Source organism: Pinus tabuliformis, chromosome 7, assembly GCF_031772625.1.
Source record: "Pinus tabuliformis cultivar Carrire ecotype Pingquan chromosome 7, CPIR1, whole genome shotgun sequence".
Lineage (NCBI taxonomy): Eukaryota > Viridiplantae > Streptophyta > Pinopsida > Pinales > Pinaceae > Pinus > Pinus tabuliformis.
The window spans coordinates 82,631,242-82,658,638 of record NC_142293.1 but is presented as its reverse complement, the minus strand read 5'-3'; the positions used below and the strand labels follow the sequence as shown (position 1 = coordinate 82,658,638).

At 40.8% G+C, this 27,397-nt stretch overlaps 1 protein-coding gene across 2 annotated transcripts in view; it reads right to left on the bottom strand.

Annotated features, from left to right (window-relative positions):
* Positions 1–27,397, bottom strand: part of LOC149245297 (Alkaline-phosphatase-like family protein) — a 377,731-nt gene that overhangs the window by 71,930 nt on the left and 278,404 nt on the right. The gene's annotated exons all lie outside the window — the stretch shown is intronic.

Genomic DNA, 27,397 nt, shown 5'->3' with positions numbered 1-27,397 from the left:
TTTGAGGAAATATTGGGATCTTCCATGCCTTGTAAGGGATTTAAACGATCAGTAAAACACTGAAGAGTTACATTTCTTGAAATCATTCCCCAGTTGAAAAAGGATTCTTCCATTATGTCATTCTCAATCTACCATGAAATCAGATGATAATTTCAATTTAGGAGACATTCTAGGCTACATGCAGGAGCAACTTAGCAAGTAATTCCAGGCCTTGTGAGATAAAATGCGCAAAGAGAAAATGCACACTTGGCAGTCTATCACTGTGCTTAATGTGTCTTCCAAAAATGAAGATCCTATGGCTGCAAAAATTTCTTCGCATTGATCTTCTACTTTCTATGTTGCTGGTTCAGTTTTTTGACCACTGGGATTCAACATATATAGGTCTAAAGCTTGGACGTTTAATACAGGAGTGCTGCCATCTACATCTCAGAATTAATACTTCGTACATGCTACTGGAACAGGAATATACATGGACAACAGCTATCAAAGTACTCTGTTTATTATGCACAAGACTTTGCTAATACCTGTAAGGATATCTTGGTTTCACAATGTTATGCTACTTAATACAACAGATAAATACACACTCATACTGCACTTGAATGATTATTAACCTTGGATAGATCCATGGTGGGAAAACTCCAGCAAAGGAAAACCTCGACCTTCGTATTTAACCCCAAAGTACAAACATTAGAGCGGACCTCTCCTCGAGCATGAAGATTAATGCAACTTCTTGTTTCTGGAGGATTTTGGACCTCCTCACAACTATAATCTTCTGAGTTCAAGGTTTGGTACTGCTTTCTTCTGGAACATATACATGTATTAGGCTTTTCATAGAATTATAGTTTCTGCATTCAACCTTTAAACACTTTTGTTCTTGCCTCGCAAGGCTCTTAGAACTCTGCAGGAACAACACATGACTATCATCCTTTTGTTCATAACTTGTCCCCTTGGTTCTCCTACAGTCTCGGTTGTGGAATCTCTGACAGTGACCAGAACTCTGAGCTCCACTCATGGCTCCTCTTCCTTCTGAACTCCAAAATTCTCTACCAGAAAAGAAATCCTATATTCACCTTAGAATTTCCCTTGAGTAGGCACTCTCCCAGAGACAGTTACAGGGTCTTCGTGGCCTTTTTTCCAGTGTTGATAATATCGCCGAAATATCGGCGATATTCGTAAATATCGCGATATTTTCGGCGGGCCGAAATATCGCCCCCGAAAAATCGCGATATTTTCAAGTTTTGAATTTCGCGCGAGAAATACGAAATTTCGGCGATATTTTGGTAAAAATCGCGAGACGACGGTAAATATCGCCGGTTAGGTTGTATCGACGAATTATAAAATGGTTTTTCAGTTTTCGATGCACGTCATTTTGTTTTCGTGAGAGCTGGAGAGTGAGACGGAGACGGTGCTCTGTATATATGTGGCTGAAGACAACGGCCTTGTGAAGAATTCGTTGATGAGGTTGGCTATAGGTAAAGAGTTATCGGTGATCAACCTTGATAAGTTAGTGGCAAGGGTTGTGAATCTATGTTGCGTATTCAATTTGATTACCAGTAAGGGTTTAAGTTAGACCACTGTCGAGTAGTGTAGAATGATGCTACACCCAAGGGATCTACAAATTGCATTCATGCTTGCTGCAAAACCCAATGGTAAGATTAATACATGAGATATGGCTGGGATGAGATTAGATAGATATATTGTTCGCTTGATATGTCTGTAAATATTATATAGAAATATTGTTCGTTTGATATGTAATGTAAATGTTAGCAAGCAAAATTGCCCCGAATCAATTTAGTGAGCAACTTAGCCTCACTCTAGTAATGATAGAATCTCATAATCATAATGATAAATATGTTGTTTGGAAAAATATACTCGGTTGATGTTTATTTTAGCTACGTAGAACGTTTATGATTTTTTTTTTATAGAAAATAGTTATATTGTTATTATTATTTTTTATAACATAATTAGGTTAATAGGCCTATATATTTTAGAATAAGGTTTTTTAGAATTTTAAGTTAATTACTAAATGTTTTAGAATATTTATAATGGCACTCATAGATTAAATGTTGAGATTTATTTCAAAAGTAATTATGTTTTTTCAATATTTTTAATTAAATTAATTAATCTTAGAAAAAATGTCATATAAATAGGTGTAGTGTGAAATGAGTTATGATATTTATGTGCCAATGTGTTTAGTTCATGTTGTTATTGCTTTATATGTTTAGAAATCTGAAAAAAATGAATATATTATGCATTTTTTATGCTTGCCGATATTTGCCGATATTTTGCCGATATTTTCGCCGATATTTCCGATAAGATATTTTCCGGACCCTCGCCGATATTTTCCCGATACCGATATTATCAACACTACTTTTTTCATGCAAGTTGAGAGAAAACTTCAGCTTCCCTTCAAATCAAGATTTTGCTCTTTTAAACATAAAAACTCCTTAACTTTTCCAGACAAAACTGTGTCAAACTCTTGCATATTTTTCTTGCGGTATTGCCCATTCTGCTGCGATGCTGAATCACACTCAATCACAATATCTAGCACATAATCTATATGTTGGAAAATCTGGAGACTTATGTACTATAGATGATTTTCGTTTGCTAAATAATTGCTTGTGATTTATGTTGGCCTTGTATTACTTTATTACTTCTTTGTTCATCAAGCAATTACCAAAACAATGAAGATCACAACAAGACAAACTACACAAGATATAGGCTCCAAGCTAGGGCAAAACCCCACCAACAGGGAAACCCAGAAAGAATGCTTCTCTTCCTATAGAATCTTTTTACAATGAGACTTCCAAGACCGAAAGACCAAAGCCCAAGATCCTCCCAAGCACCAAGTCAAACCCCAACAATGTCTTCTTTAAGGCAGCTTCCAAACTTCGACCTACTGCAACTTCATCCCAGAGTTTTGGCCCTGCCATTGCACCTCAATATTTCGGCCTCCTGCAACTCGCAGCAACAAAACCCTAACTTCGCACGTGTGGAGAGAGAGATGATCCCAAGACACTTTGACTTATTTTCTTCATCCTTTCCAACTCTTTTCCTCCTTCGCTATTGCAGATCGAACTTGTGTAAGATGTGTGTTTCAAATCAGGTCAAGCTCCTTGTATTTATAGCATTCTTGAGGGGTTGAGTAGCCTCCCTTAGGCCGACTTGTCCTCAACTGGGGCCGACTTGGTCTTGGAGGAATAAATGGTTTTTTCTTGACAAAATAAATATTTCTCCTTTGTTACAATTGTTGAGAAATATAACTAGTATCGGTCTTCATAATTGTATTTGAGTCGTGATAAAATGTATCTGTCAAAAGAAAGAAAAGAAAAATTATTTAGAAGCATGGGTTTCATGCTTTATTATTTTATTTCTAGGTCAATCCTCCATTGAAGGCTTCTAGGGTTGAGTCACGAGTCTATGTCCTTGGCGTTACGAACTAGACCCTTATTGGCCATTTTGTATCAAAGAAATGAAATTATTTTGATATAATTGAGTCATCTACTCCACCATCAAGCCGGCCTACCCACTATTCAAGTCGGCCTCAAAACGAGCTTCAAACTACTATATATATCGATGCATTCAACCTATTGAGGAGTGCACACACACATGAAGTCAATTTGCAATCTTTGAGTGAAGAAGGAAGTGCGAGGATGTCTAAGATACATGTCTTTTATCATCACAGGGAAGGAATTATCATAGCAAAGGAAGAGATTTTTGGAAGCCAAGATTATGCCACACGTAAACTAAGAAATATTGCAGGGCCTGTTACCCACCATTTTGTGGGTGATATCCAAAGGAGAAAAAATTTCGCTCGATAGCCCCTTGCAACCACCAACTAGCTCGTTGTGCCATTTCTCCGCCTCCTGAGCCAACCATGTGGTCCGTCACCCATCTCTCATGATCGTATGTTTGAAGGTGGGCCTCTCGAAACTAAAGGTATGCCTTGGCATTTGGTAATTAAGTATTGTAGTTTGCTTATCATGGATACTTCTGGGCATGGATTAATGGGGGGATTCGGCGAAAAGAGTGGGCTAGGTCCCTGCTCTTGTCCCCTAGACCTCTTTTGGATGTTAACCTTGACCCTAGTCTCGTGGGATCTCCATCACTGACCTTTGGGCTTTAAGGATGGTACTACATGGGAAACCTTGATTTTGGTTGCATGGTCCCGCTCCCTCATCCACACATATCATTCCCCTTCCGCTCATTATAACCCTATCCATCATTTCTCTGACCTAGGTCCACATAAGGTTAGCCTTCCCCTTCCCCTTGCCCACACCCTGGGTCGGGCCTGGAATGATGCCCCGGAGGTTGATGCAACTGAAAAGAAAAGTAAAATCATTATTGGCCACATTCAATAGGAAAATGCACCACAAAATGCAAAAGATGGTCTGGACAAACACATTTAGCACATCGGCAAAAGGCAATAGATGAGCTCTACCCCATTATCATGGCCATCACCCTGGTTCCTATAGGCCCCTAGATGTGCCTCCCTTATCATTCAGGAACCCATGATTATCCCAAACTCTGGTGGGCAATGAACCGCCCTACCTTAAAGGGGGTATCCACTGCTATACCTTACACATCATGCTCTTATCCCTTGAGCCCCGAGTAGTTAATCAAGAAAAATCATAAAAGGCAAAAGGCATATAAATAAGGGTAGAAAAATCAAGGTCGGGTCACCACATGTATCACGATTGCTCCCTCCTATACATTATATACCCAAGTGTGGGCCTCCCTTTTATTAGCTACCCTTATACCCCAACATGTGACCTAGGGTTGCCCCTTTCACTCCCTACTCCATTCATCTCTTTATCACATGCCACCACCCTTTGAAAGATGTACCTAGGACATACCATCCCCTTTAAAGGTAGAAACCACCTAATAGGGTACCTGGTTAACCCCATTTGGAGATTGGAGATATTAGCACATGCCAAAGCCCACTATGGAAGGGCATGTGATGCAGGAGCATAAAGCTTGAATACAAAAGGCTTCATTTTATTCCAAAAATCCAAAAAAAGTTTACAAGCAAAGGAGTGGGATCTTTTAGCTATCAATTCACAAAGTTTTCTAGATAGGATTTGAGCTAGAATATATGTATTTGAATGATTTTGTAATTAATCCAAGTAGTTCAGACTTAGTTGAGATTCTCAAGGAGAATATCAAGCAGATTAGGTATTTATCTAGGATTAGATAGATTCAATCCATTGATTGAGGACCGGATTGTTGAATGTAAGGTATTTATGTAAGTTTTGAACTATTATAAGAGGATTTGGCTGGATTTGGCTATGGAGAATTAGACTGTAAAAGAATTGAAATATTTTTGTATCTCTGTATATCCTGCGCATGAATGGTTAAATCCTGAAGGTTGAATTCCTTTGAAATATCTCTGTGTATTGTTGAATTCCATTTTGGTCTGTAAAATTAGAGTTCCGTATGATCTGGTGTTTCGCGTTTAATTCCTCATTCACCGTGTATTAAGTTAAATTGAATGTGTTTCGAGCAGTGTTTTACAAACCGGCCGTTTCGAAACCGAAACGGCCGAGTCGATTGCTGGAGGAGTGACCCGGCCAAGTAACCGGTCCGGTTGACCGAGTCACACATGACTTAGCCTCCCCCTCCTCTTGTCCCCACTTTGGGTCGAGCCTGGAATGATGCCCCGAAGGTTGATGCAGCTAAAAGGAAAGTTAAAAGCATAATTTGGCCACTCTCAACAGGAATGGACCATAAAATAAAAAAGATGGTCGAGACATAAAAATATAGCACGTGGGAAAAAGCCAAACATGAGCTCTACCCCTATCATTATGGCCATCACCTTCATTCCTATGGCCCCTTATGTGAGCCCCCTACATCATTAAGCAACCCATGATTATCACAACCCATAGTGGGCGATAAATTGCCCAACCTTAAGGGAGTATCCACTACTATGTCATTTACATCATGCTCACATTCCCTGGAGCCCCGACTAATTAAAAGAAAGAAATATCAATAAAAAGCAAAAGGCATATGAAGAAGGGTGCAAAAACAAAGATCGAGGTAACTCATGTACGACAATTGCTCCCTCCTACATCTATACACCCATTTATGGGCTTCCCTCATTATAGCTACCCTTGTACCATGGCATGTGGCTTGGAGCCTTCCCTATTGCCCCACTCTGTTCCATCATTATTTCACATGACACCTGCCATTTGACAGATGTGTCGATTCAAGATGTCAGCTACCTGTTCATTAGTGGAGATATATCAATGTATCATATATCGTACTTGCAACACTCTATCCTACATTATTCGAATGTAGTAATACTTGTTATTTATGTGCTTTGTCTTTCCATGAAACATTGGGTCTTTAGACAACCTTATATAGTTGGCGATGTCACAATGTATCATTGTAGGGTCCATTGGTCCTTCAAACAAGTTGGATAGCAACTTCCTCAACCAGACAGCTTCTCTGCTTACTTCACACACTGCAATATATTCATCCTTAGCACTACTCAAAGCAACCTATTCTTGCTTTCTGCTCAACCAGGAAACCATGGAGGATCCAAAACTAAAGCATCCTCTAGTAGTGCTTCTACCATCCTGCTCACTACCTTCCCGGTCAGAACCTGTATATCCAATCAAGTGGACATCATTCCTCTTATCATACATCAGACAGTAGTGGATTGTTCCTTACAGAGATCTCAGCATATGCTTAGTTGTTATCCAATGATCATGCTTGGGCTCTACCTAGCACTGACTAAGAACATTCACTACAAAACATATTTGGTCTAGTATTTACCAGGTAAATCAGCGAGCCAATCAATTGTCCATACTTGGTCAAATCCGCAAGGCTTGACTTGGAACTTCTTAGCCTCTTCAAGTTTGTGATCATTGGACTTGCCATAGGTTTGCAATCCATCATGTCAAAACTCTTTAGCATCTCGATCACATACTTTCCTTAACCTAGATAAATCTCATCAAGTCCCTGCCAAACTTCGAGTCCCAAATAATAGTGCATCAACCCTAGATCCTTCATGTTGAATTCTGCTACTAGTTGCTTCTTGCATTCTTGGATACGACCTTCCACACCTATCATGAGAAGATCATCCACATATAGAAGAATGATTACAGGCTCATCCTTCACAACCTTGATATAGAGATTTGGATCAGCAGAACTCTTCAAGAAGCCCAATCTTTGTAGGTATGCATCCATCCTTGCATACCATGCCCTTGGTGCTTGCTTAAGGCCATACAATGCCTTCTTCAACCTGCAAACATAAGTCTCTCTATCTTTGACTTCAAATCCCAAGGGTTGCTCTATATAGACTTCTTCATCAATAGTGCCATTCAGGAATGCAGTCTTGACATCCATTTGATGGATGTTCCATCCCATTGATGCTGCCAAAGAGACCAGTGAACGTATAGTTGTATACCTTGTTGTAGGTGCAAATGTCTCTTCATAATCAATGCCTTCCTGTTGAGAGAAGCCCCTAGCCACAAATCTTGCCTTATACTTATTAATACTTCCATTTGTTGCATGTTTAATCTTGTAAAGCCACTTGGAAGTTACCACAGATTTGTCTTCAGGCCTAAGTACAATCTCTCAAACTGCATTTTCCATTATTGATTGATACTCTTCATTCATGGCATCTTTCCATTCTTGATGTTTGACATCCTCTTCAAAGTTGGATGGTTCTACTTCTATTAGTTTTGTCATATAGGATGCATACCAAGAGTACCTTTTGGGCTTCTTACTTTCAAGTTTCCCTAAATGTGCCTTTGGTGTGAAAAATTCTAATACGAGATTCTACTGCAGTAACTGATTTATTTCACCTACTTATTTCTCACAATAAGTTATTTACGAAAACCCTTCAATAAAAATTAAAATAAATTCACTGCAGTTACCACATAAATACAAAGAGAAAATAACAGTGATATACAAGCATGAGAATTAATCACATCAACACAATTGTATTTGGACAATTGTTCTCGGAAAAACCCGATGTGGGAAAACCAGTATAGCAGATGAATGTTTATATATTAATCTTCGGCAACAATCTCTTTACAGGGAACGACTCTACAGAATATTGAGATACTTCTAAGAGAAACCACCTGAGACAATTTTCCTTCTCTCCCAAAACAATTTTCCTTCTCCCCCAAAATTAATCTTTAGCAACAATCGCTTTACAAGGAATGATTTCACAAAGGAACTAAGACACTACTAAGAGAAAAACACCTGAGATCAAGTTTCTCCTCTTCCTAGAGAAGTTTTGACACCCTGGAGACCCTTCACCCACCTCTGCATCACTTCTGCGTCAGTCTGTGTGAAGATTGTGTCTCCAATGGTGTTGTCTTCTTGCTCTTTCTTCTATGTTGTCTCTCGAATGCCCTGCGTCACCTCCTCCTCAGTCACTGACTACTAGTGATGCCCTCCTCTTCCTCCACCCTGCAACTCTCCCTCTGAAATCAAACTCCTTCTCCTTGAGAATTGATTTCCCTCGGGGTACAGAGTATTTGCTCAATTTATCTCCAAATGACTCTCAAGTCTTCTCTTATACATTTCCTGTTGATGAATCAATGGTCAAGATTAAATCTCTAATCAACGGCTAAGATTAAAACAGTCTTGATCCTCGTCTTTTAGAAGCTTCTCACCCAGATCTTTATTAATACCATTGAAATTTTTATTTTCCTAAGTTTAGACTTAGGAACCTATTAAAAATATTAATTATTTTAATTAACTCCTCATCCGGCTGGAATTTCTTCAAACGATTTATGGGTCATGGAGATCTCATGTGCCCTAGCCCCTCCACAAAATTTCGGAGCTAGAGCACATCTGATGCTACCCAAAATCAAAACTCCCTCTTAGCGAGGAATGTGCCCTAACAGTACTTCCCAATAGAAGCATCACATTGATCCACGACATCAGTCCTCTGCGTTGTTGATGTTCAGCCAACTGCCCCTCATCCACTGCGCTACTGCAACCTGTATTGTTGCCCATGACAATGTAACTGTCACTGCTACATATGTACTACAGCTCCCTCTGAATATGTTGCATCATGCTGCCCATAGCACTGCCACTTCTAACTGTTGCACTGCAACTCCTTATACTATCCGCTTCTGCTACTGAAACGGATTCTTCACCATCCCCATCTTCTCCCTGAAGTAACCAAACTTTGTTCTTCCTAGGGCCTTAGTGAGAATGTTTGCCACTTGTTCTCCTGTTGGGGTGTACCTCAATTGTACTGCCCCTCGTTGGACATAGTCTCCGATAAAGTGACACCTGATATCAATGTACTTCAACCGATCATGAAAGACTAGATTCTCAGAGAGCTTGATGCAACTCTGATTATCACACCAAATATCGATCGCTTCCATCTTTCTCCTGAATAGATTCACAAGCAATTTCCTAAGCCATATGGCTTCGCACAAAGTTGTGCTAGCTGCCATATATTCAGCTTCAGCTGAGCTCAGAGGCACAGATTTTTGTTTCCTACTACACCAGGAGGTCATACCTGATCCAATGGTGAAACAATACCCAGTGGTACTTTTCGGATCTACAGAAATTCCATCCCAATCTGCGACAGTGAACCCACTCAACCTGATGTCATTGCCTTGGGTGTATATCAGTCCATGCTCGATTGTTTCTTGTATATATCTGAGAACATGCTTGGTTGCTGCACAGTGTGCCCACTTTGGTTCTACCATGAACTGACTGAGGATGTTGACAGCATAACAAATGTCTGGTCTAGTATTGACCAGATACATCAGGGACCCTATGAGCTACCTGTACAAGATGGGATTGACTTCTTTATCTTCGAATGCATCAATCTTCTTCCAGTTGGTGATCATTGGAATAGCCATAGGTCTACAGTCCTGCATTCTGAACCTTTTCAAAATCTCTGTAGCATGTCTCCCTTGCCAAGGAAAATTTCACCCTTTTGCTGCCAAACTTCCAACCCTAGGAAATAATGCATCCGTCCCAAATCCTTCATGTCGAATTTTGTGGCTAGGTTCTCCTTGCAATCTTTGATGAAGCTAGATGATCTCGTAAGAAAGAGATCATCCACATATAAAACAAGGATTAGAGGCTCATTCTCTACAACCAAATAATAGAGGTTAGGATCTGCGTCACTCTTGACAAATCCCATCTTCTGCAAGTAGCCATCAATTCGAACTTACCATGCTTTAGGTGCCTATTTAAGCCCATGTAGAGCTTTCTTCAATCTGCATACATGAGATTCCTTCTCATGTGTCTCAAAACCTTCTGGTTATTCAATGTGTACTTCTTCTTCTATCACCCCGTTCAAGAACATCATCTTAACATCCATCTGGTGAATCTCCCATCCCATCTAAGCTGAAAGGGATATCACGGATCTAATAGAAGTATACTTGAATACTGGGGCGAAGGTTTCTTCGTAGTCTATCCCTTCCGTCTGAGCATACCCCTTAGCCACAAACCTAGCTTTGTATTTTTATACATTGCCATCTACAACGTATTTGACTTTGTAGAGCCATCTCAACCCTATTAGAATAATGTTATTTTAGTGTTTAATGCTCATTTATGTATGTCTGTGATCTTATTAGTAGTTTCTTATTAGAAACTTGTTTCTATTTCTTAGTAGAAACATGTTGTTTCTGTAAATATAGTTGTATTACTTATTGAGCTTCATTGCTCATTGTAAATCAATTCAATCCATTCATTGATTATGGTATCAGAGCTCCGGTATTTTTTTCGAAATAATTTTTCATTGTTTGAAAAATTTCGTGATTCATTTCGAAATTGCTCTCTAAGAGTCTGAAAAAAAACTTTGGAGGCGGTTCAATTCTAGCTCGTTTCTTGCCGTCACTGCTGCTTTTATCAGTGGCTGCAGAAATAACACCAGTAGGTGGCCTCTGCGATTTTCCCTCCGAGCGCTTACAACTCCTCGTTTCAATAAAAGTAATCTGGGTTCACCGAGCCGTTCCTTGGCTCCCTCCCAGCTAAAAGCCTGTTGCTTACGGGTGTATGCACTTCAAGGGAGGAATTCCAGTGGCGACGCTGCGGGTTTGGGTTTTAGCCAGATGCCAATTCTTGCTTTGCATCTGCCCTGACGATCACCAAAGAGGCGTCGATACCGAAGACGCAATTCGATATCGTGAGCATCTTGCTGCTGACACTGATTCCAGAGAGGGAGACATAATAGAAGGTGTCAAGGCAGAAAATATTTTACCACTTTCGTCAGTTAACTGTGAAGGAAACGACAATGCCCCTCTGCCGAGGCCAAGAAGCCCCGAGGCACCAACGAACAACCCCTCGTTATTGTGGCCACAGCAGATGGCCACGTTCGGCACCGTTTCCCCCCTGAGGGTTAGTGTCTCCGTTGCGAAGTTCCCCAGCGTATACGACCCGTCGTCATAGCTCACCTGGTACATGCAGCTCCCGTTGTGACTGCTCCCAGAGACATCGAGAGAGGGTCAAGAGACTCGCACCAGCATCTGTCAAATTTGATATTGTTCAGTGTTATGCATGTTCCTTCCTGGACACGGAAAAGTCCGCGAAGGATTGCTTCATGGGTGCTGATAGCTTGCGTGTGGTAGGCCGTCGGAATAAGTCCAAAGCCGGCATCTACATTGAAATCTGTGCTAGACTCCTTTGTTGTTTTCTATGTCTTGGGAAACATACAGATGGCCTCGCTAACCAATCTAATGTTGGAAGGCAGTCAGCGCTTTAATGGCACCAATTATAACATCTGGAAACAGAGAATGTTGACCATTTTTTAATATAGGCGTCTTGACCAGCTCGTTTTGGGCAAAGAGCTCAATCTTGGTACACCTGGTGCAGATGAAGATAAGTTTGATGATCGAAATCGAGAGTTTGTTATGCTTCTCAAACTTTCTGTGACTGATGATCATTTACCACAGATTCCTTCCAGCAAGACAGCTGCCGAAATCTGGCAACATTTGAAGGAATTGCACGAGACATCCGACAAGAGCAGAGCTTTCTTTCTAAAGAATCAGTTGTTCTCCATCATGATGGACAAATGTATGTCTTTACAGGAACATCTTAACAAGATTAAAGACATTTGAGATCAGCTCGAAGCCATTGGTTGGACCATGGAAGAAGAAGATATGGTAGTCATCACTCTGAAAAGTCTACCAAAACCTTATGAGCACTTCATAGAAACACTCAACACTACCTCCACTAATGTTGATCTGAAGTTTCCGGAGTTATGTACCAAACTCCTGCAACAGGATCGTTGGAAACAGCAGTTTGGTAGTGGTGCTTCATCAGCCTCCTCAGAAAATGCTTTTGCCGCCAAATATCAATCTTCTCAGTCCTTTCAGCAGAAAGGTTCTTCTCAGCCTTTTGATCCTGTTAAGAAGAAAAATGTGCAATATAATTACTGTCACAAGTTCGGCCACATGAAGAAAGATTGCCGATAGAGGTTTTCTTTTAACAGAAGAAGCAGGGAGGGTCTCATCAGAAAGCGAATGTTGTAGAACATTCCGAGCAGAAGGAACCTGCCTTTTACGCCTTTATGGCTAAGAGGTCCTCAGATCATGCCCCGTCTTCTGCATCACGTCATTTCTCTCATAGGCGTGACTGGTTTACTGACTTCTCATCTTTTAGTGATTTCGTGGTATTCAGTGGAGGTGAGGAGTACACAGTGGTTGGCAGAGGTACAGTTTAGATCCAGTCTGATGGGCACACCCTCATCTTCTTGAATGTGTACTATGTTCCTAGTATGCAAATTAATATGTTGTCTGTCAGCCAGATTATGAGGAACTCTCCTCAGCTCGATGTGGTGTTCAGTGCGCACAAGTGCTCCATTATTGACAGGGAAACTCATCTTACGGTTGTTGTTGGCCTAGAGGATCATGGCCTATACAGGCTTCTTGACACTGGTGATTCTCTAGACTTGGCTCTAGCAGCTCATGTTTCTCCCATCAGTACTTTGTGGCATCAGAGATATGGGCATCTAAACATTCAGTATCTCTCTCAACTATCTCAGGATGGACTTGTGTCAAGGTTACCGATATTTAGACTCAGCATTTGGGAGTGTGCGGCGCTTGTCAAGTTGGCAACCAACATCGGTCTTCATTCAAGGATGGAGAATCTTGGCACGCATCTAAGGTACTCCAGTTAATTCATGCTGATATTTGTGGTCCTATGATACATCTTCAGTTACTGGCTGCAAATATTTTTTGCTTATTGTAGATGATTTCAATAGAAAGATGTGGGTGTACTTTCTAAAACATAAATCTGATGTATTTAGTAACTTTCAGAAGTTTTAAGTCCTTAGTTGAAAAAGAGTCTGGCTGTAATATCATAACTCTTACGACAAATAAAGGGGGGAATTTTTTTCTTCTGCTTTCTCCAACTTTTGTGATACCCATGGCATCAAACGCCAGTTAACTACACGGTACACCCTACACTCCTTAGCAGAATAATGTTGTCGAATGTCACAATCGTACGGTTGTTGAAATGGCTCGTTCCATGTTATAACACAAGAGTGTTCCGAACAAATTTTGGGCTGAAGCAGTGTTCACTGTTGTCTATCTTCTTAACCGATCACCTACTCAGGTTGTTAAGGGGAAGACTCCAAAAGAGGTTTGGTTTGGCCGTAAGCCTAAGATCAGTCACCTCAAAGTGTTTGGCTCAGTTGCATATGTTTGGATTCCAACTGCTAGGCACTCTAAGTTGGATTCCAAAAGCCAGAAACTCAAGATGACAGGGTACAATGATCACCACAAGGCCTATAGGCTGATAGATATAGACACTGATCGTCTTATCTTCAGTCGGGACGTAGTATTTGATGAAGGCAGAGGGTTCTTTCAGTCCCCTCCTTCTCAACAGTGTTCTGAGGATTAGCCTCACACTGTTCTTCTTCCGCTAGGTCCACCTGATGGGAGGGATGATGCAGCATCAGTATTTGATGATGCACTACCTGAGTTCCCTCCGGAAAATAATCCTCCTCTTGCTGCTCCTGTTGTTTCTGAGCCTCCTCCACCTACTCTAAATATTGGTTCTTCTACTCTCCGGCCTAAATGGTGGGCTAAAACTATTGGTGATCTCTGCAATAATGAGCTCCTTGAAGGTAGAACTTCCAGAAATAAGAGCAAACAACAACCTACAATAAATTTTGCTCTTATGGCTAACCTACATAATGTTTTTGAGCCTCAAACCTATTCAGAGGCTAGGGGTATACCTAAGTGGGAACAGGCTATGGAAGCTGAATTCCAGAGTCTTTAGAAGATCACACTTGGACCCTTTCTGATCTTCCTGCAGGGAAAAAGCCCATTAGTTGCAAATGGGTGTATAAAGTGAAATACAAAGCTAACGGAACCCTAGACAAGTATAAGGCTCACCTTGTTGCTCGAGGGTTCTCACAAAAGGAAGGCATAGACTATGAGGAGACTGTTGGGTTGTGTTATATTCTTTCCACGTAGTTAATAGGGGGTCTGAAGGGCACCCGTAACCCCACTTTATGGGGTCCGGGGCAGCGCCCCGGAAAATTTTGGTTTTGGACCATATGTTAGGTTGGGCGGACCCACCTATGGTTTTGTGCATGATTTTCGCACATGTTTTTTGGACACGATGGTTTTCGGTCCATGGTATTGGACGCGATGGTTTTCGGTCCATGGTATTGGATGCTTCGGCATGTATAAATATGTATTGTAACATTGAAAGGAACATAATGAAAAATCAAGCTGGTAGTCCCGTTTTGGGATCCAGGGAAAAATCTCTGTGCATATGTGTTTTATGGGTTATGCTCTCGCATTGTTTATTTTCTTTGTTTAAGAATTCGTATGCAGGTAATTTCTGTACAGGGTTAAAACCTACATTTGGTATCAGAGTTGTTTTGGCTTCAAGGGGACGCCTTTGTTGTTGAGGGGTTTCGATTGGGCCTGTGGTAGACCCTATTCAGTGGGAGATCTGCGAGATCGATTCTGGTGGTGAAAGAAGATGGCGAGCGGTGGAAAGATAGAGATTGAGAAGTTCAATGGTCAGAATTTTGAGTTGTGGAAACTCAAGATGGAGGATCTGTTGGTGGATAAAGATTAGTGGATCGCAGTAGATCCGGGTACTAAACCATCGGGAGTGACCGATGAAGAATGGAAGAAGTTGGATCGGAAGGCAAAGAGCACAATACGATTGTGTGTCTCGGATTCAGTATTGTTGAATGCATCAGGGGAAGCTACGGCAAAGGCTTTATGGGTCAAGTTAGGGACTTTGTACCAATCTAAGTCTCTGGTGAATAAACTGTTCCTGCGGAAAAAGCTGTATAACCTGAGGATGAAAGATGGAGACTCGGTGACAGAACATCTGAATGCGTTTAATACTGTGGTAAGTCAGTTATTATCTGTTGATATTAAAATTTCAGATGAAGATAAGTGCATCAGTCTGTTGTGTTCTCTACCAGATTCGTGGGATAGTCTGGTTATTGCAATAGGTAGTGTTGTCGCGCAGATTGACACGACAATGCTCAGACCGGGGGCTGTCACTCTGATTCCCGATCCCTCCGTTTAAGCCTGTCTCCCACGGCTAAGGGGGGTAGACCCTTCGAAATGATGAAGACCAACTGCCGACCAGTTGGTTGGGAGACACGAGACACGATATGATAAGCACTAAAAGGATTTAATTAATTTAGCAGACCAGTGCCTTAAGAGATTGTTGTTTAAACAATTACTTGTTAGACAATATAGAAACATAAACCATGAACAGCAATCATATGTCATCACAAGATATCAGCTAAATCACAATGCTCTTAGAATAACCAAAACGATATCCAGTCAACTGAGAATTTTGAAAAGATGAATGCTTTAAACCATCACGAGAATCATAAATCATTAACTAGATATCATATTCGTATCTCGACTTGAAAATTTAGATCTCAGCATAAAAGATATAATATGATAATTCCCTGAGGAAAACAACTGAATCTGGCAAGAAATTCCACAATGCTTTTTTCAAATTTTTTTTTTTTTAAATGATTTTTAATTAAAATATTAAAACTAAAAATCTAAACTAAACAAAATTTTAAAACTATATTAAAATCTAAATAAAATAAAACCTAACTTAAACTAAAAGAATAAATTAAAATCTAATTACAATCTATGCTAACCTTTTTAATTTTTAATTTTGTTTTATTTAAAATACAATCTAACTATACATAAAACTTTAGACTAAATTAAAATCAAAGTTAACCTATGCTATTAACATGAAATAAATAAAAAAAATCAAAACGCATCAAATCAAAAATGCCAACGAATGTTACAGTGAACCCTAGCCGCAAACATAACCACGTAATAAATCGAAAACGATATGCCAAAATGACGGAATCGCTTCAGAAAAATTTCGAATGAGGGCACAAGTGACCGCGGCGGACAGGAAGATGAATGAAATTGAAACGTACCTGAGCCTTTGAACGATCCACGCAGCAAAAAATTACCTGATATGCAGTGATCGATGGCGGCTTTGAATCGATTTTTGGAATAACCTGGAGCAGATCGATGTTTGAAACGCACAGTGTTTGAATGCTTTGCACAGCACATACAATACCCAGCACGTAACCTGGTGTCCAATAACCAAAATATTTTTCGCCAAGACAATTTTACGTTCTTTAAATCCCCTTCTGATCCCTATCTGATAATACGCAGAAGGCAGGACGCATGCATTAACAGGCCTTCGTCGTGGTAAAGATCAAACGTTCGATATCAATGTCTGTCGGCGGCCCAAAAAAAATTCGAAATCGATTTAAAAGAAATCCTGAGGACGATTTATGAAAACTCGAGAGCACGATTTGACTGATAGTCGATGCTAAATCCGCAGGTTTATGTCAACGTTTTGGTGAAACGCATGGGTATCCAAATCGTGGTGATTGTGGATCGATTTTTGAAATGCTGGTGAAATGGTTTCGATGAACAAAAGATTGCCACGTACAGTACAGCCGCAATTTCTCCACACAGCATATGATATCAATGTAGTTTCAAGCGTTTACCCAGTTGTTTCAGCACCACGAGCAGTAGATCTAGTATCATCAGTAGCATCCCTGCCTGTTAGAGAGCGATAACCACCACCAGCGCCTCCTGTTGATTGAGCAAGTGATCCTATTTTTTTTTTTTAGAATCAATTCTGAAACGAATGGCTTCACGCTGCATCTTTACACATTATACATTGTTTTGTTTCCTTTCTGCGAAGCGTCCGGCCATTTTTTTTTTTTTGAAGCATGTGTCCTCCAGCAGAGATTTATAAAACGATTCGGTATTTTTCTTTCTTCATTAGCCTGTAAATGGTTCTGGCTGGTTTATGCAGCAGCAAAGGCTCTGCAGGCAGCTTAATCCCCTGAGCGGGGAAGGACTGTTGGCAAAATAAGGTGCGGCTGAGGGCCTTAGAAATTTTTTTAATAATCCTGCAACCTGAAAAGGGCAAGATCATCCAAGGAAAATATATGCCTACAACCAAAACTGAAAACCCTAATGAAAACTGGGTATAAAGCAAAATTTTGAAACCCTAGATCAGCTTAATTAATTTACAGATTTGGCCCCTTAACAGCCGGATTCAGCAATAAGAACAAAAATATTTTTAAGAACAAAAATTTCAGATTTTCACTATGAAGCACTTCAAAAAATCTCTCATGCAAATTAGAAAAATAAACTGAATGATAGACCCAGGATCAAATCCAACTGGGCTCAGCAAAAAAAATGCTTGCGGGAGTTGGTTGGTTCAGCCGAGAACTTCCCCAAACGCCCACCAATTCTTCTTCAGTAAGGGTTTTCTGCACAGCTCAAAACAACCATCAGTAAAGAGGGCAAAAATGCTGCTAGATCTCAAAAAGTAATGGAGATACCTGCCATTACTTCAGAAACCCTAACAACACTCAAACCCTAGCAAGTGAACAAGATACCTGTGCTCACAATACTCTACAATAAGCTATTATTAATGGTTGAAACATAAAATATGCAGAAACTAAATTAGCTCACAGCACTTCCAGAGAGTAACACCAGCAAGATTTGGACCCCAAAGTCTTCTTTTATTAACCAGAAACAGTTTACAAGAGAGCTTCTTCAGTACCAGACTCACAGATCCTATTGATCTGAACTGACCCCTAGCACCCTACTTAAAGGAAATGATCCCAACGGCTAGTTCGAGTGATCCATGTCGAAATGATCTCGACCGTCGATGAGGATCAAGACATCTCTTAATCTCATCCGTCGAATTATTAAAAAATAATATTTTGCATGCATTCACTTAAAATATTATTATTTTATTATTTTAGGGTTTTTGCTCTATTTTATGATTTTTTTATGATTTTTTTATTATTTTTTTATTTTTTATTTTTTTTATTTTTTATTATTTTATTATTTTATTAAATGGATCATCGAACTAAGCCTTTGGAAACATCACCTAGGACCTAGGACTTAGGACTCATGAGGGGATTTAAAACATTTTTCAACCCTCAAGACACATTACATCATGACTTTTACAATTTACATCTTAAGGGGACAAACCCACTTAACATAGACCCTCATAAACCACCCAGTTTCTGCGACACAACTATAATCTAGCAGATTAACACACTAGGATTCTCCTAAAATTCGAATGACAAAATCAATCCCGGCTTTGGGGTCAGGCTGAAGGAAAACTCTGCCGATCGTAGATCGGTGAGACGAAAAACCTTCCGGGACGTAGATTATCATTAGAAAGTTAGGTCCACCTAGGCAATTTTACATACATGACTCTGATCTGCTAAGATTATTTACAATTCATACATGCAGACTGGGTTTACAATTAAAATGATCAAGCTGCTGATGACTGCAGGCTGGCACGGACACGTCGTTCAGGTGCTACCCCTTTCTGCCAAGAGAAAGGGGGTGTACTGCATGGGTAGTTGACCGGTAGAGGTCAACAGGTAGCAATGCAACTGCTTTGCAGTTTGATGAAATAGTCTTAGCCTTGCTGACGGAGGAGATGAGACGGAAAAATATGGACAACCAGAATGGTGATGCCTTGTCTGTACGAGGACGGTCCCAAAACGGAAACAAAAATAAGTCATTGAGTGGGAGATCTAAATCTAGAGGGAGATCTAAATCTCCAGAAAAACCTACAAAGGTGGTGTGCTGGAAATGCGGAAAGGAAGGGCACTTCAGAAGGGATTGTAAATCTAAAGCTCCTGATAAAGGAAAGGGATCTGATGATGCTCCTTCTGCAGAGGCGAAAACCACCTCAGATGAAGGTGGGGATGTGTACTTGGCTTCTTCAAGTACACATGTAGATCATGAGGCATGGTTGATTGACTCAGGTGCATCCTTTCACTTCACTCCCCATTGAGAGTGGTTCTGCGAGTATGAGAAATACGATGGTGGTGATGTCTTCTTAGGAGATGATAGGAAGGCTAGAATCATTGGTCGGGGAAAAGTAAAGTTGAAGTTGCAAGGTGGAAGGGTTAGAACACTTCGGGTGGGTGTCTACATATTCCTGCATTGGCCAGAAATCTGATTTTTGTAAGCAAGTTGGATGATGCAGGTGTAAAGACGGTGTTCGAGAAAGATACCTGCAAGATGGTTCGAGGAGCACTGATATTAATGCGGGGAGTTCGGATTGGAACTCTGTACAAGCTGCAAGGTAGCACTGTTGTTGATGGGTGCAATAGTTCTATGGTTCCTGAAAATGGAGTAAAGAATCTAGTGGTCTCTGGAGAGAAGACCATGTTGTGGCATCAAAGGCTTGGACATATTGGAGAGAAGGGCCTTCGAATACTTCATGGTAAAGGTATGGTAGAAGGTATGAATAATAGCTCTCTGGATTTTGATTTCTGTGAAAATTGTGTATATGGGAAGTAGAATCGGGTGAGTTTCCCCCTGGTGGTAAGAGGACGAAACAGATATTAGAGCTTGTGCACAGTGATGTGTTTGGACCTGTGAAGGTTCCATCACTGGGTAAGTCTCTGTACTATGTATCATTCATAGATGACTTCTCAAGGAATACATGGATATATTTTCTTAAGAAGAAATCTGAAGTCTTTGACAGGTTTAAAGAATTTAAGGCTCTGGTGGAAAATCAGACAGAGAAGAAGATAAAGGTGCTGAGGACAGATAATGGTGGAGAATTTTGCAGCAAGGAATTTGAAGAATTTTGTAAGAAGAGTGGTATAGCACGGCAGAAGACCACTCCATATACACCTCAGCAAAATGGAGTCGCAGAAAGAATGAACAAGACGTTGATGGAAAGGGCAAGAAGCATGCTCAGTGGTGCCGAGTTAGGACAGGAATTCTGGGCAGAGGCGGTGGATACTACATGTTACCTGATCAACAGATCACCTTCATCAGCGTTGGAGGATAAGACTCCACAAGAAGTATGGACTGGTAAGAAACCCTATCTTTCACATCTAAGGGTATTTGGATGTGATGCATATGTACATGTTCCAAAGGAGAAACGAACCAAGTTGGATAGTAAATCTGAAAAGTGTATCTTTATTGGATATAAGGATGGTTTAAAGGGTTATAAGCTTTGGAACCCAGTCACACGGAAGGTTGTGTACAGCCGAGATGTGTTGTTCAGAGAGGTAAAAGATGTTATTCAACATGAAGTCCAACCAAAGGAACCTGAGAAGGTAAAGTTTGAGCCAAAGGAGGAAGAATCAGACTCTGCAGCAGAGGAGGAATCAGAAGATGAAGAGCCACAAACTCCGACTGTGAGAAGATCAGTTCGAGAAAGAAGGCAGCCAGAAAGGTATAGTCCATCTGCTTTCAGTTCAAATTTTGCTTTGTCTGTTACTGATAATGATCCCAGAACTGTGAAGGAAGCAGTGGATTCAGAGGATGGAAAACTCTGGAAAGAGGCCATGGTCGATGAAATGGCATCTTTGCACAAAAATGAGGCTTGGGATCTGGTGGAGTTGCTGGCTGGAAGGAAACCCATTGGCAGCAAATGGGTGTTCAAGAGGAAGACAAATGCAGAAGGAAAGGTGGAGAAATACAAAGCTCGGTTGGTAGCAAAAGGTTATTCCCAGGTGCCGGGAATTGATTTTGGTGATATTTTTTCTCCTGTTGCCAAGGTAAATTCTATTAGATTACTTTTATCTGTTGCTGTTGCCTTTGATTTTGAGGTAGAACAAATGGATGTGAAGACAGCATTTCTTCACGGGGATTTGGAAGAGGAAATCTACATGAAGCAACCTGAAGGCTTTGCGGTGAAGGGTAAGAAAGAACTGGTATGCAAGTTAAAGAAGTCTCTGTATGGGTTAAAACAGTCACCAAGGATGTGGTATCAGAAATTTGATACATTTATACGGGGACTTGGCTTCACCAGAAGCAAAGCAGATCATTGTGTGTATTTTAAATTAATTGGTGATCGTATTATTTATCTGGTCTTGTATGTGGATGATATGTTGCTGGTTGGAAATGACAAAGTAATTATCCAGGATTTGAAGACCCAATTGTCCTCCAAATTCGACATGAAAGATCTTGGTGCTGCAAACTATATTTTGGGCATGGAAATTAAAAGAGATCGGTCAAAGAGGAAGCTCTGGTTAAACCAGAGGAAGTCTGTCGAGACAATACTCCAGAGGTTTAATATGCAGGATAGTAAATCGGTGAAGGTTCCTATTCCTGTAGGTGTGAGGTTATCTGCTGAACAGTGTCCCAAGACACAAGAAGAGGAAGAGGACATGTCCCGTGTTCCATATGCAAGTGCAGTGGGTAGCCTGATGTATGCAATGGTCTGTACTAGACCAGACATTGCACATGCAGTGGGAGTATTGAGCAGGTTTATGTCAAAACCTGGGAAGGAGCATTGGACAGCAGTGAAGCGGGTTTTCAGGTATTTGCGTGGCACTAGTGATTATGGTTTGTGCTACCAAGGAAGACCAAGATTGGACAGAGTGTTGGATATTCATGGCTTTGTTGATGCAGACTGGGCTGGAGATCTGGATCAGAGAAGATCTACAAGTGGGTATGTGTTTAACCTATTTGGAGGTGCAGTCAGTTGGATGAGTAAGAAACAATCTGTAGTGGCACTATCAACTACAGAGGCAGAATACATGGCAGCCACTCATGCAAGCAAGGAAGCAGTTTGGTTGCAGAGATTGTGTTCAAGTATGGGGTTAGTACAGGGAGCTATAAGAATAGACTGTGATAACCAAAGTGCAATTTTCTTGGCAAAGAACCCTGCTTATCATTCAAAGACAAAGCACATTGATGTTCAGTATCACTTTGTGAGAGATATGATAGAAGACAGAAAGGTGTTGCTGGTAAAGGTGGACACTTTGAAGAATACTGCAGATGCATTGACAAAATCTGTGAGCTCTGAGAAGTTCTCTTGGTGTAGAGAAGCAATGGGAATCTCAGGGCTGAAAAAATGACTAAGCTCTCCTGTGGCCCCCTGTGGAAAGAAAACAACAAGTGGGAGATTGTTGGGTTGTGTTATATTCTTTCCACGTAGTTAATAGGGGGTTTGAAAGGCACTCGTAACCCCACTTTATGGGGTCCGGGGCAGCGCCCCGGAATATTTTGGTTTTGGACCATATGTTAGGTTGGGCGGACCCACCTATGGTTTTGTGCATGATTTTCGCACATGTTTTTTGGATGCGATGGTTTTCGGTCCATGGTATTGGACGCGATGGTTTTCGGTCCATGGTATTGGATGCTTCGGCATGTATAAATATGTATTGTAACATTGAAAGGAACATAATGAAAAATCAAGCTGGTAGTCCCGGTTTTGGGATCCAGGGAAAAATCTTTGTGCATATGTGTTTTATGGGTTATGCTCTCGCATTGTTTATTTTCTTTGTTTAAGAATTCGTATGCAAGTAATTTCTGTACAGGGTTAAAACCTACAGAGACCTTTGCTCCTATAGCTAAGATGAGTACCATATGGCTCGTCCTTGCCTTAGCAGCTCAATTCAGTTGGAAAGTCCATCAGATGGATGTAAAGAGTGTTTTTCTGAATGGTGACTTACAGGAAGAAGTCTACATGACGCAGCCTCCAGGATTCAAGGTTGTCAATCAAGAACAGAAAGTCTGTAGATTAGTCAAAGCACTCTATAGTCTGAAACAAGTCCCTTAGGCTTGGTACATGAAAATTGATAAGTACCTAACACATCATGGCTTTCAGCGGAGTCCATCTGATGCAAACCTACATATCAAGCATACTGGTGATGATATTATGTTTGTGGTTGTCTATGTGGATGACCTTATCATTACTGGCAATTCAGCACATTTGATCCATGGGATCAAACAGGATTTGTGCAGCACTTTTGATATGACAGATTTGGGACTTCTTCATTACTGTTTGGGGGTTGAAGTCTGGAAGACTGAGAACCACATCTTTCTCTCTCAGTCCAAGTATGCCAGAAGTCTTGTGGGCAGGTTCAGAATGCAAGATTGCAAACTTTCCACGACTCCTATGGAACCATGGCTCAAACTTTCAGCTTAGTCATCCTCACCACTTGTGGATGAATCTTTATTCAAGCAATTAGTGGGCAGCCTCATCTACCTTACTGCCACTAGACCTGATATCAGTTTTGCAGTGAGCTACATTTCACACTTCATGACAGCTCCTAAGGTTGATCATTGGATAGCAGCGAAGCGTCTGCTGCGGTATGTGAGTGGCACTCCTGATTATGGACTTTTGTACACTCGGAGTTCAGATCCTACACTCAGTGGTTACACAGATTCCGACTAGGCAGGTTCAGTTGATGACCATAAATCTACAGCTGGGTATGTGTTTAGCCTGGGATCCAGTATTGTCACATGGACTAGTAAGAAGTAACAGGTAGTGGCTCTCTCCTCAACAGAAGCAGAGTATCGGGGAGCAGTTAAGGCATCTCGTGAGGCAGTTGGCTTCGACGTATGCTTGCGGATATGCATGTTTCCCAGGCAGGTCCTACTCCCTTATTCTTGGATAATCAGGGAGTGCTCAAACTCGCTAAGAATCCAGTCTTCCATGAACGAACAAAGCATGTGGAAACCCATTGTCACTACATTCGACAACTTGTTGAAGACGAATCCATTCAGTTGCTGTATGTTCCCACAACGGAGCAGCCAGCAGACTATATTGAGGCCTAGGTACCACTTCCCAGACATCATTGACCATTATGGAATTGTATTCCTCCACCATAGCATCTACCCATACTTGATGTTGAATAGCCTCCTAAAAACTGGAGGGTTCTCCAACCTGAGCCACCAAGGATTGGTATCTGTCAGGCTCTCTACGTTCCCTTTTCTCATTCCTAGGCACCCCGACAAAATCCTCTGGATCTCGTAGCATCTGTTGAAGTTCCCAGCTTGCTCTACCACTAGTAGTGGGTAAATCTATCTGCTCCTCCTCTTCCTGAGGCTCCACCTATGGAGTTTTGTCTTTTGGAGAAATACTAGCGCTAGTTTCTGCTGGTCAAAGTGGTTGTACGAACGGATCATCCTTTGACTGTTCTTTGGAAGGCATTTCTCGGGATTTTCTAAAGGCTCTGTCCTCCATGAACTTCACAACCCGTCGAATTACGATCTTCCTATTCCCCGGAAGAGAGATTCTATATGAGTTGGCATTCTCGCTATATCCTACAAGATATCCTTTCTCTGCGGTCTGATCCAATTTCTTCCTCCTCTCTTCGGTTATATGGCAGTATGCCAAACTCCCAAATATCCTGAAATGACTCACCTCAAGCTTCTTATCGGCTAAGACACTCTCCAGAGTGATCTTACCTAATGCCTTGTGACAAGTCCTATTCTAGATATACAATGTCGTGTTGCATGCTTCTGCCCATAGAAACTTGGTCATATCGAAACTTGGTCATATCCTGATCATACAACATTGCCATGGATGCTTCAACAATAGTCTGGCTCTAACTTTCTGCTACTCCATTCTACTCCAGATTATAAGGGGTTGTCCACTCTCTTCTGATGCCTTCCCTTGCGCAAAAATCAGTGAAGTCCTTGTCGATGTATTCTCCACCATTGTCTAAGCACAATATCTTTATATTCTTTCCGGTTAGATTCTCAATTAGAGCCTTGACCTCTTTGAATCGACCAAAAACCTCATCCTTGGTTTTCAAAAAGTAGATCCAAGTCTTTCTGGAATGGTCATCAATGACGAAATATTCGACACCACTAAGAGCTTTTGTGGACATGGGTCTGCAGATATCTAAGTGTATCAAACCCAGACTACTCTTATAGCCATATTGTTGCTTCTGGAAAATGATGCCTTAGCATACTTGCCTAGTGCACATCGTTTGCATACATCATCTCATTCGGTACTTAATTCTGGAACTCTCGATACTGTTTTCCAAGAGAATTTTTAGAGTCCCATGGTGTAAGTGTCCCATATTCCTGTGCCATAGTTCATTCAAATCTTTATCCCCACTGTTGCCTATCAGTGCCATTGGAGATTCTAGCTGTAATCTATACAATATTACAACCTATTACTTCTGATTCCAATATGGGCCTTCTTTTTCCAACTCAGGTGTTTGAAATATACTTTCTTCTTAATGAAGAAAATGTCATAGCACTTGTTTTGAAGCTGAGATATAGAGAGTAAGTTCATCCCCAATCCCAGCACATGCAGAACATTGGTTGCTCGAAGTCAATCCCCTTCTTTTGTTTGAAAGACTACAATACCTCTTCCTACGGGGGTACACTTTGCCTTATTTCCCATGGTGATCTGAAAATTCATGCTTTCTTCCTGATAATTCGAAAAACATTCTCGTATTCCTGTCATATGCCAGGAAGCTCCACTATCTATATACCAAACCTTAGAGGAGGCAGAACTTGCTAGGCAAGCAACTTCTTCTTCCAGTCTAGAAGCTAACATACAATAATCATAATCCATGTTCTTCATGCTCTCTTCTTTCTCTAGAGATCTGCTTGAGTCCCTCTGAGTTGATGTCTCGCCATCATACTCCTAACTCATAGCAGATTCTTCTATCCTATTGCGCAATCTTCCCTCTAATACCATGTGAAAATTTCTAATACGAAATTCTATTGTAGTAACTGATTTATTTCACCTACTTATTTCTCACAATAAGTTATTTACGAAAACCATTCAGTAAACATTAAAATAAATTCTACTGCAGTTACCACATAATTATATAGAGAAAATAGCAGTGATATACAAGCACGAGAATCAATCACATCAACACAGTTGTTTTTGGACAATTGTCCCCGGGAAAACCCAATGTGGGAAAACCAGTGCAGCAGATGAGGGTTTTATTAATCTTTCGCAAAAATCAATTTACAAGGAATGATTTAACAGAGGAACTAAGACACTATTGAGAGAAAAACACCTGAGACAAAGCTTGTCCTCTTCCTGGAGAAGTTCTGACACCCTAGAGACCCTTCACCCACCTCTGTGTCACTTCTACATCACTCTGCGTCAACCTGCGTGAGGACTGCGTCTCCAATGGTGTTGTTTGCCTGCTCTTCCATCTGTGTTGTCTCTCGAATTCCCTGCGTCACCTCTTCCTCGGTCACTGACTACTATTGATTCCCTCCTCTTCCTCCACCCTGCAACTCTCCCTCTGAAATCGAACTCCTTCTCCTTGAGAATCCATTTCCCTCGGGGTACTGAGTATTTGGTTGATGTATCTCCAAATGACTCTCAAGTCTTCTCTTATACTTTTCTTATTGATGAATCAACAGCCAAGATTAAGTCTCTAATCAATGACTAAGATTAAAACAAACTTGATCCTCGTCTCTTAAAAGCTTCTCACCCATATCTTTATTAATACTCATTAATGCCTATTAAATATATTAATTATTTTAATAACTCCTCATCCGGGTGGAATTTCTCCAAACTATTTCTGGGTCTTGTAGATCTCATGTGTCATAGCCCCTCCATAGACTTTTGGTGCTAGAGCACATCCTATGCTACCTAAAATCAACATTTGGCTACTCCATGTCCCTCTGCATCTAAAAGAGTAGATTTCGACCAATTAGGTCTCTTTCTACTTTAAGGGATGACCACAGGGTGCACGGGTTCACTAGGACCTTCATCTTCATGATTTGGATCTTCTTCCTCGTTGGTAACTTCTTCAAATATAGGAAGTTCTGTGTCATCGGAGTCCAACGGGAGGTATTTTGATTTCTTAAATGCAATACTTTCATTAAATATCACACATTGACTACTATTTTGTGTCCTTCCTTTATATAGTTCATATATGCGTTTGAAGTATTATAGCCAACAAATGTTCCCTTCATGCTTTTAGGATCCAACTTCTTTTCCTTGTCCTTCAAAGATGAACCACACTTGGTTTCTTCCGAGTGAATGCTTCTTTAGGATTCATGTTGTCTAGTGATCTGAGAGGACTTCAATTTTGAATATATACAGTAGTCTTTGTTGCTTCACCCCACAGGAATTTTGGCAATTCTTGATCATGTAACATGGCTCTTACACTTTCTTCAATAGATAAATTCTTTCGTTCTGCAACCCCATTTTGTTTGGCATT